Source organism: Bombina bombina, chromosome 6 (genome assembly GCF_027579735.1).
Source record: "Bombina bombina isolate aBomBom1 chromosome 6, aBomBom1.pri, whole genome shotgun sequence".
NCBI lineage: Eukaryota > Metazoa > Chordata > Amphibia > Anura > Bombinatoridae > Bombina > Bombina bombina.
In genome coordinates, this window is record NC_069504.1 from 653,993,373 (window position 1) to 654,002,505 (window position 9,133).

Here is a 9,133-nt window from a genome sequence, read left to right on the forward strand (position 1 = left end):
TGCAAATTGAGATTAAGCTAATACCTAAAACTGAGGTTAGCTAGGGAATAAAAAAAAATCCCTTAGGGTAGATCAGTGTTTTTCAACCAGTGTGCCGCGGCACACTAGTGTGCCGTGAGAGATCATCAGGTGTGCCGCGGCAGACTGACAACAGTGTGACATATTTTTTAAACTTTGCTTGTTTTTTACTCCCAGTGCAGGGGTGTCCCTCTTTCAAATTTTGAAATATTGGGAGGTATGTGACAGGCTCATCAGGCAGACATCATTTACAACCATGACATATCGACATTAATTCACAGACAATCATTATGATTGTTTGTGAATGAATGTCAATATGTCACGTATAGTTTGTAGGAGGCATAGCATCACAGCACAATACATACAGTATGTGTGTGTGTGTGTGTGTATATATATATATATATATATATATATATATATATATATATATATATATATATATATTCTATTAGGCTACAATGTGTACATTTTTTAAAATTTTGGGATGGTGGTGTGCCACAGGATTTTTTTATTGTAAAAAAGTGTGCCACGGCAAAAAAAAAGGTTAAAAATCACTGGGGTAGATACCTAACCACAGCACAAAATACATTTACTCATACAAAACCTGCTGATGCGCCACAGAGACGCATCCCCAAGTATTCCCGGCCGATATACAGGAACCTTGGCATGGGTCTGGGTGATGTGTATGAGACAGCACCAAGCAGACAGGCACACAACAGGCTTTTTTCAATGTGACTAGTACAAACAATACCTGAATGCTCTCATTACACCCAGGTATTTAAACTTATTGGGAAACCACCCCTCAAATAATGTCACAGAAGTGGTCAATGAGAATCCACTATGCTCCGTGTTTATTGGTTCACAATAATCGCTGTCCACCTATTCAATGTTAGGGGGTGTATCAAAATAAGTGACCTAATTTTAGTAAACACCAAATGCATGGCTAGTGTTTTCATTCTAAAACATGCGTATCATGATCGTTTCCATTGATATTGTTATAAGGTACAGCAACTTACAACATATTACATGCATCAAGTGCTCATGATCCAAAGTCGGTTAATAACCTTTCCGGTAGGAGAATACCTGAGACTAAGAAGAAACTGTATAACCATAGAATATTTTAATTAAGGTGCTGATGAATTAAGAGGTAGATTAAGAGTCAGAGGTTATTCCATTAAGTGTCTAGCTAGAGTTTATCATAGAGCCCTGAGATATAATTAAGATGATTTGTTATATCCCAAAAACAAGATTAATGGATCAGAAAAAGACATACGATTCATTTCAACACACAATTCCGCAAGTCCAGAGATTTATAAGATCTTCCAAAAACATTGGCATGTCTTAATGTCTAATGAGGAATTAAAATCAATCCTACCAAGATTCTCTAGCTTTGCGTATAGAGGCGCATCAAATCTAAAAGATGTGTTAGTCTGCAGTCACTTTGATAGAAATGCCAAAAAGCAACCAATATATAAGGGTTCAATCCCATGTGGATGGTGCAATATATGCGTACATATGCAGAAAACAACTGAAATAACCAACAGGTTTGTTAAAAAGTGGAAAATCAAAAAGTTGATAAATTGTAAAAGCAAAAATGTTATTTATTGCATAATCTGTAATTGCAACATATTCTATATTGGTATGACGACTAGGAGTCTGGGTACTAGAATTACTGAACATCTGTCGAATATACATAATGCCAGAAAAGATCTTGAAAAGGACAAAAAGATTTCCTCAGTTGTCAAAAATTTCCTAGAGAAACACAATGGTAATGTTAAAGCAGTTAAATGCTGGGGCTTAGAACAGGTTAAATGCAGCATTGGGGGGGGAGAAAGTATTATTGCAAAAAGAAAAAAAAATGTGTATTCCTACTTGATATTGTATTCCAGCATTCCTCTCTGTTTTTTCTAAGGAAGACACACTGCCAAGAGAGACAGCCAAAAGGAGAGCCGCATTTACAGCAAATCCCTGTGGTCTACCTGTTTAGCTAATTTCTTGATAGAGAAAACATACAATGTAAGCACATAATGCAGATAACATGGGGAAGGTTAACTTAGAACTGTTTATTTTGATTTCGAAAAAGTGCACAGCTGGTCGGCGGGAGAGGGGCATACTGGCTGAACACACCCTTTGCTCATTAGACAGTGACACTCCCCACAACCACAAGAACAAAAAATATATAGAACAAAGTACAAACATTTTCAGAAAAAAACAAAACAGAAATAAATATATATATAATCCAAATTAAAGCACCATTTTTTAAATGAAAGTAAAAAACATTGCTTTAATGTCCCTTTAATACTGAGAAGAGTGGAATAATTCATTCATCTCTTTAACTGTCTTCATTGTGAGTGAATCAAGATGGGAAACCGGTAAGTCTCTCTGTTTCCTCTTTAAAAAGTTCATGGTAGAGAATATTGATTCACAAGTATACATGGTCACTAAAAATTACAAAGTTAAAAAGTCATAAAACCCAAAAGCTGTATTCGTAATCAAGAAGTTTGTTTAGTCCCGTGATCAGTTCATATAAGCATATGTGCGCTGTACAAAGCGGTTACAAGCAGCAAGAAGCAAGCAGCAAGAGTGTCAAAAGCAGCCAATTGGCAAAGTATGCATGAATTATTGAGAAGATTTTCACTCACCGGTTAAGTGGATATGCGGGGGTTGTTTAGACAGTGTCAGTGTGTGTGCCCGTGTTACAGACACTATTCAGGATCACTGCCGCTCGGGTAAAACAGCCAGGGATGAAGCGGTGGAACTCCTCACCCGCCTCAACTTATCCCTGCTTCAATCCTCCAAGCTCTGGAACACTCCTCCCCTCCACTCCGTGAACCCGGTGAGACTTTGTAACACTCTTGCGGTAGGTGTAAGTCTCTCAGTAAACACGCCCAGCACACATGCTCCTGGACATCCAATGCAACAGAAGAACAGCCGGATTACTGGAAAGGTAAGTTCAAGCAAAGAAAGTCGGCTCCAACTGTTCGTTAAAAGTCAATCCTTTATTAGAGTTAAAACAAGAGGTAACACAGCAAACGATGTGAGAGGTGCTGAGGGCGCAGCACTGTATGGCTTACGCGTTTCGGAAGTGCCCCGTAGTCATAGCCTACAGTGCTGAGCCCCACACCTGTTTAAAAAAGAATAAAAGAAATGTGATTGGCTGCACAAAAAACCCGCCCTCAATTAGAACCAAACACACCTAGTCAGTATAACACACCCTCATATGCTGTCATATTGCATGCAAAAAATATAGTATAGCATTACACAAGAAATGGGTTAATGATTGTTTGTCATATAAATGAATGTTTACAAATAAGGTCTATGCAAAGGAACAGAAACAACAATATATGAAAAAGGCAGCAAGTAAACAATCCATCACGACACTCATAGATTGTTACACAGAATCATAGCATGTTTCACAGGGTGCACCTATATCGTGCAGGCTCACAAAACCCCATATAGTATAATATAAAAGTGGTATAATAGATGAGATACCCAATAACATCATGGCCAGCTATTTGTTACTATAGTGTCTAACCCGTTGTCAGATCATTAAAAAAGTAAAAATGGGTCACAATAAATAGGAATTTTATAACCTACATTGGGGAAACCCTAAATTTAAATAAGCAGTGGTGCACCTGCTAAAAGAATATATATATAATAGAAAGACCCTGTGTAGTGAATTGCAATATAGGAACAATATGTAATGGCATCATTGAAGGAAACCCCTTGTACTGGGGAGAGGAGACAAAACTACGTCCAAAAAGTCTGCAAGTTGTTTGCTGTGTTACCTCTTGTTTTAACTCTAATAAAGGATTAACTTTTAACGAACAGTTGGAGCCGACTTTCTTTGTTTACACTAAAAATTACATCCATTATTATTTTTACAAATGGCTTTAATGTGGGAAAGTCCAATTCAGAAACTACATTCCAGAAGTGGCTCACTTCTGCTCCAAGTTCTGCTCTGTGTATGTCCTTTGCCTGCAACTCAACAATTTTGACTTTCAAGAACAGAATGGTTAGAAGGGCAGAGTTGTATTAAAACTGGAGTCAGTTAGGACACAGGCACATTAAAGGGGTTGACAATAAAGCTGAAATTCTCAGCGTACTCCATAACATCTAGAATTCAAATTCGCCCCTCAGCTCTTCCAACACTTTGACAAATTCACTGAGGCTAAGGTCTTGCTGTAGTGATGGGTCATTTGTTGTAACAGCTCACAATCTTGGAAAGTGAACAAAATCTTTGTCAAGTAAATATAGTGTAGTAATTTTGTTCTTGAATGCTTTTATTGCATTCAATATCTTACCTTGAAGCTTATAACATCATCTGAACACACTAAACTTGGTGCTCCAAGGAAGAGATATCAGTCAGAAGGTCCAACTATATAATCCATTCTGGGTCTTCTAATTCTGCCTCATTTTACCCTTGCTGTCAAGGAATTCACGTATTTTCAGAAGTAGACTCAAAAAGCGTTCACAAATTTTACAGCAATATAAACATCTTACCTCATTATGCATCACCAAATCACCATACTCTGTCTCATAGTCCCCAAGCAACTGCCGAAACTGATGGCTCAGTGCTTTTGAGACAATAAAATTGGCCACGCGCCCAACCAGCTTCATTTCATTTTGCAAATTGTTGTTTATGAGTTTTTAAATGAGTGCCTCTTGGTGTTTGATGCAATAAAACGTTTCACAGTTTGGTATCTCTTCTCTTTTCCTCATAAAACCAATAAGCCCCTTCTCTTTCCCTTGCATGCTGGGAGCTCTGTCAGTACATATACTTACCAGACCTGACCAACTAATTTTTTTTTCTCCAAAAAATATAAGAAATGCATTCAGAATCTTCTCTCCTCTATTTTGACCAAGGAGTGGCAGTAAACACAGCATTTTTTCTCTATATGAATCTTCTTTTGGGAACATAACTCAAAAACACAGTTGAGCAACATCACTTATATCTGCGCTTTCGTCCACTGCAAGCTAAAACACAACGCTGAAGACAAATCTGCTATTTACTGGTTACTAATATCTTTACCAATGTCTATCAGTCTCATTATTGTTGAATCAGCGAGCTACAGTCCTTTATTTTCCTTTATAATTGCATCTTTCAAGGTGAACTCTGCATACAATATTTCTGCTGTAGACAAGAAAGAGTTTTTCGCTATCCCTGCATCAGAAAATGGTTTCTTCCCCCTAGATAAAAATCGATGCAATCTCAAAAGATGCCACAATTAAACATTCCCATTGTGTCTCTTCCCAGTCCTGCACCTCTGCCCAATATGTCTGGATGTTTGTCTGCTGTGTGAGGAATGCCCCTGAAGATAACTATCACTGTTCACTCAGTATCTTTTTATTTGCCCCTGTTCAATCTTTACTGGGCGAGCATACATTTTGAGCCCTGTTTATATATGTATAAGCAAAGCATGTTTTATTTACCTACCTGTTTACTTTCCTCAATGTCTGGACTGCTTCCTTGCCTGCTGTCCTTCCCTTGCTAAACTCTTCTCTAAATAAGTAGGGCACAGTATCGATCAGGTGCCGGACTGGTCTAGCCGCGTATACTGGGAGATTTCTGTATTGGTGGTGCGTGTAATCCAATTTTCCTGCAGAGCAGAGCTATTTGCAAGTACATTCGGGCTGGGCAGAATCCTCCCCGCAAGACAAATAGTCTCAAGCTAAGCTGATCAAGTGCCAGACTTGGTACAGGAGAGGTGGCATATGGCTATTTGTCGCAAATAGCCATTTGCCACCTCTCCTGTAGAAGGTCTGGCCCTTAGTCAGCAAGACAAATAGTCTCAAGCTGAGCTGATCAACTGCTGCACAGTGTTTAGAGGTCACGTGTGCTCCCTGCAGTTGGATTTGAGTCCTGTTAGCCTGCTGCCTATGGTTATGGATCCAGCCCTGGGGGAGGTCAGTGAGAGACCTTATCATGTGCACAAAGCTGCTTAGAGGTACCAAAACCTAATGCGCATTTGCTCATCATCAGATTAGGCAAATTAAACTTTAAGGCTTAGGCTGTTGGCTGCACATTTGGTTTTGGCACCACTAAGGTGATGATCAGCTAGCTTGCTTGTCTTATCGTAGTGCGCCAGGCCCACCCACTCGCACAGCTGTCTGCTGATCATTTGATGAGGGTAGGGACTGCCACTTACTAGAGCTACCCACCCAAAGGAAAAAAAATGTGATGGAGTGGCTCCTGTTACAGCGGGCATCTCATTTTATTTTCCTCACTGGCTTCACGGGAGCTGACAGGGAAGGTTCAGTGAGCCTCATGTGGCTCACGAGCCGCACAGTGAGTAACCAGACTATATTCCCTCATGGAATGAATGAGTACAACAATTATTGGGAATATATATATATATATATAGTATACAGTGTATATATATATATATATATATATATATATATATATATATACAGTATATATATAAAAAGTATTCAGTCAATCATGCTTTGATCGTTAATTTTATAATCCATTATAAATTTGCCCGATCGCATTGTGTGGTAGTAATATGTAGAAATGGAGAAAGGTAATAAGATCTGCAATAAAAACTGCTTTGGTCCCATGAATCTATTTAAACATTGTACATACTGTACTTTATAACAATATCAATGGAAACGATCATGATACGCATGTTTTAGAATGAAAACACTAGCCATGTGTTTGGTGTTCACTAAAATTAGGTCACTTATTTTGATACACCCCCTAATATTTAATTGTTGGACAGCGATTATTGTGAACCAATAAACACGGAGCATAGTGGATTCTCGTTGGCCACTTCCGTGATGTTATTTAAGGGGTAGTTTCCCAATAAGTTTAAATACCTGGGTGTAACGAGAGCATTCAGGTCTGTTGTGTGCCTGTCTGCTTGGTGCTGTCTCATACACATCCCCCAGACCCAGGCCGAGGTTTCTGTATATCGGCCGGGAATACTTGGGGGATGCGTCTCTGTGGCGCATCAGCAGGTTTTGTATGAGTAAATGTATTTTGAGCTGTGGTTAGGTATCTACCTTAAGGGATTTTTTTTTTATTCCCTAGCTAACCTAAGTTTTAGGTATTAGTTTAATCTCAATTTGCAGCCCCATGAAAATCTATGGCCATTAGTGAACTGGTGATTCTATAACCGGAATTATTTATATTGATACTATTTAAGTTGGTTACAAAATAAAATATTACATTTTATTATTTCATCAAGAAGCTAGTGCACTTACAATCTCTCTTTTCTTATTTCTTTCTCTCATTTCTGTCATTCTTATTTTCCTTCTTTTGCTCTATATGAATGTGTTACATTTAGCGAGAAAATAGCACATTGGGAGGGGAGCTTTTGTATCCACTTAGTTTCCATCTAATCGTATTCTGCTGATTACTTACACAGTGCCAGTTGCTAAATTTATTTTTACTATATGAATCCTCAACTTCATTATACAGTACAGCACATATGGTATCAGTGTATACATACTGTGCATTATTTATACACACAGCATGTTTATTAGTGTATAGAAGCCTTGCATTATTATAAGTGTGATGTGTTAATACATGCATTAATGTTCATTTTAATCAATATACAGTGACAAAAATAAGTGTGAGTTATACTGGTCTCTTGGCCAAAACCTGCCAGTACTCAATTGCTTTTAATGTGATCTATTATAGGGCTTGAAAAATGTATCAAGGGGCATTTCCAGCTCCTGAGTTTGCAGTTCAGGCTTGCGAGAGTGAATCGTTAACCCTAAATGTTAGAAACAATGTCTGCTTCTTATTCTAGGTGGCAGAGATAAAACACCTCAGACTCACTTTTTCAGGGTGATTAACAGGTCCTGCTCTTTTGAGATTCATTGTTCAAAAACAGGAAGCCAGACTGAACAACAGAGCTCTTCTGCAATCTTAAATTTTGCCAAATGACGAATTCAGATGGACAGGTTCTCTGCTTGAGAACTTGTCTGCCTGCAGCTTAGTAAATGTTCCTGTTAGACCTGCTATTATCGGTCTAGGTGTAATGCTTGAAAAGAAAAGAGGTCAACCTGTCTCCAGGTTTATGTCACTAGAACATTTTATTAAGAAGAAATAATGGCGCAGGGTATATTATTTCTACGGGGGGGGGGGGGGGGGGGGAGCAAATTGTGTCTTCGCCTGTGTAGCTAAAAATCCTAGCATCAGCCCGGAACCATCTATGCTTCCTGCATTTAAGTATTGCTTCATGTCATGTTCTGCACCCAAAAAATTAGCCAAATATCAGCTGCTTTTGTTTTTACTTTTTATAGTCATTCGTATTCCATAAATGCAGAAATAAGGGAGTATTTATTTAAATTCAGATGCTCTATTAATATAGAATGATTTATTATTTTAGTCTGTTATGTACCTTTTACAGACCAAATCAAGTCAAATTTGAAATTCAGTAGAACATTGAAAATGTATAATATATAATATAATAATATATAATTTTAATATTGTTAAAATGATTTTAAAAGGGTTAAAAAGGGATTTGAAATATGGCAAAGTGACTGGAATGTGCTGCAGTGTGTGTGTATATGTGTATATGAATGTATGTATATATGTATATATATATATATACACATATATGTGTATACATGTGTATTTATGTGTAAATATGACAGTATGTGCACACATACATACATATATGTAGACACAGAGGTCTCAACCCACCCTGGAAATGAAGGAGAGTGAAGGAAAGCGGGTGTGAGGAACTGAAGCTAAACCGGCTATGCACCATGTGAGTTAAAAACTGTATGGACACCATGGATCTTGACATTAAAAGACAGGCATTCATAAGTGTAATAAAATAAATAATAGTTTAGTTATTTTAAAGTTGTTCAGAAAAGAAAAAATGTGTTCATCAAGTAGGGAAGAGTCATGTACTTCCAGGTTCCTACTTTCTCTTTGATTGGAAATTTACTTTAGTTCTTCCAGATATAGCTGGGATGAGGTTTGCAAGGGAAATACATGTGTACACACACAAAGGAAAATAGTCCTTGTAATAATTAAAGGTGTTTGTGAAACATATTGTAGTAGGATAAGCCCAATTACTTTATGTTAGGAATTGTTAGCATGACTAGCGCCATCTTGTTCTTCGCCGCCATTTTGTCTTAGGCATTCATCTTG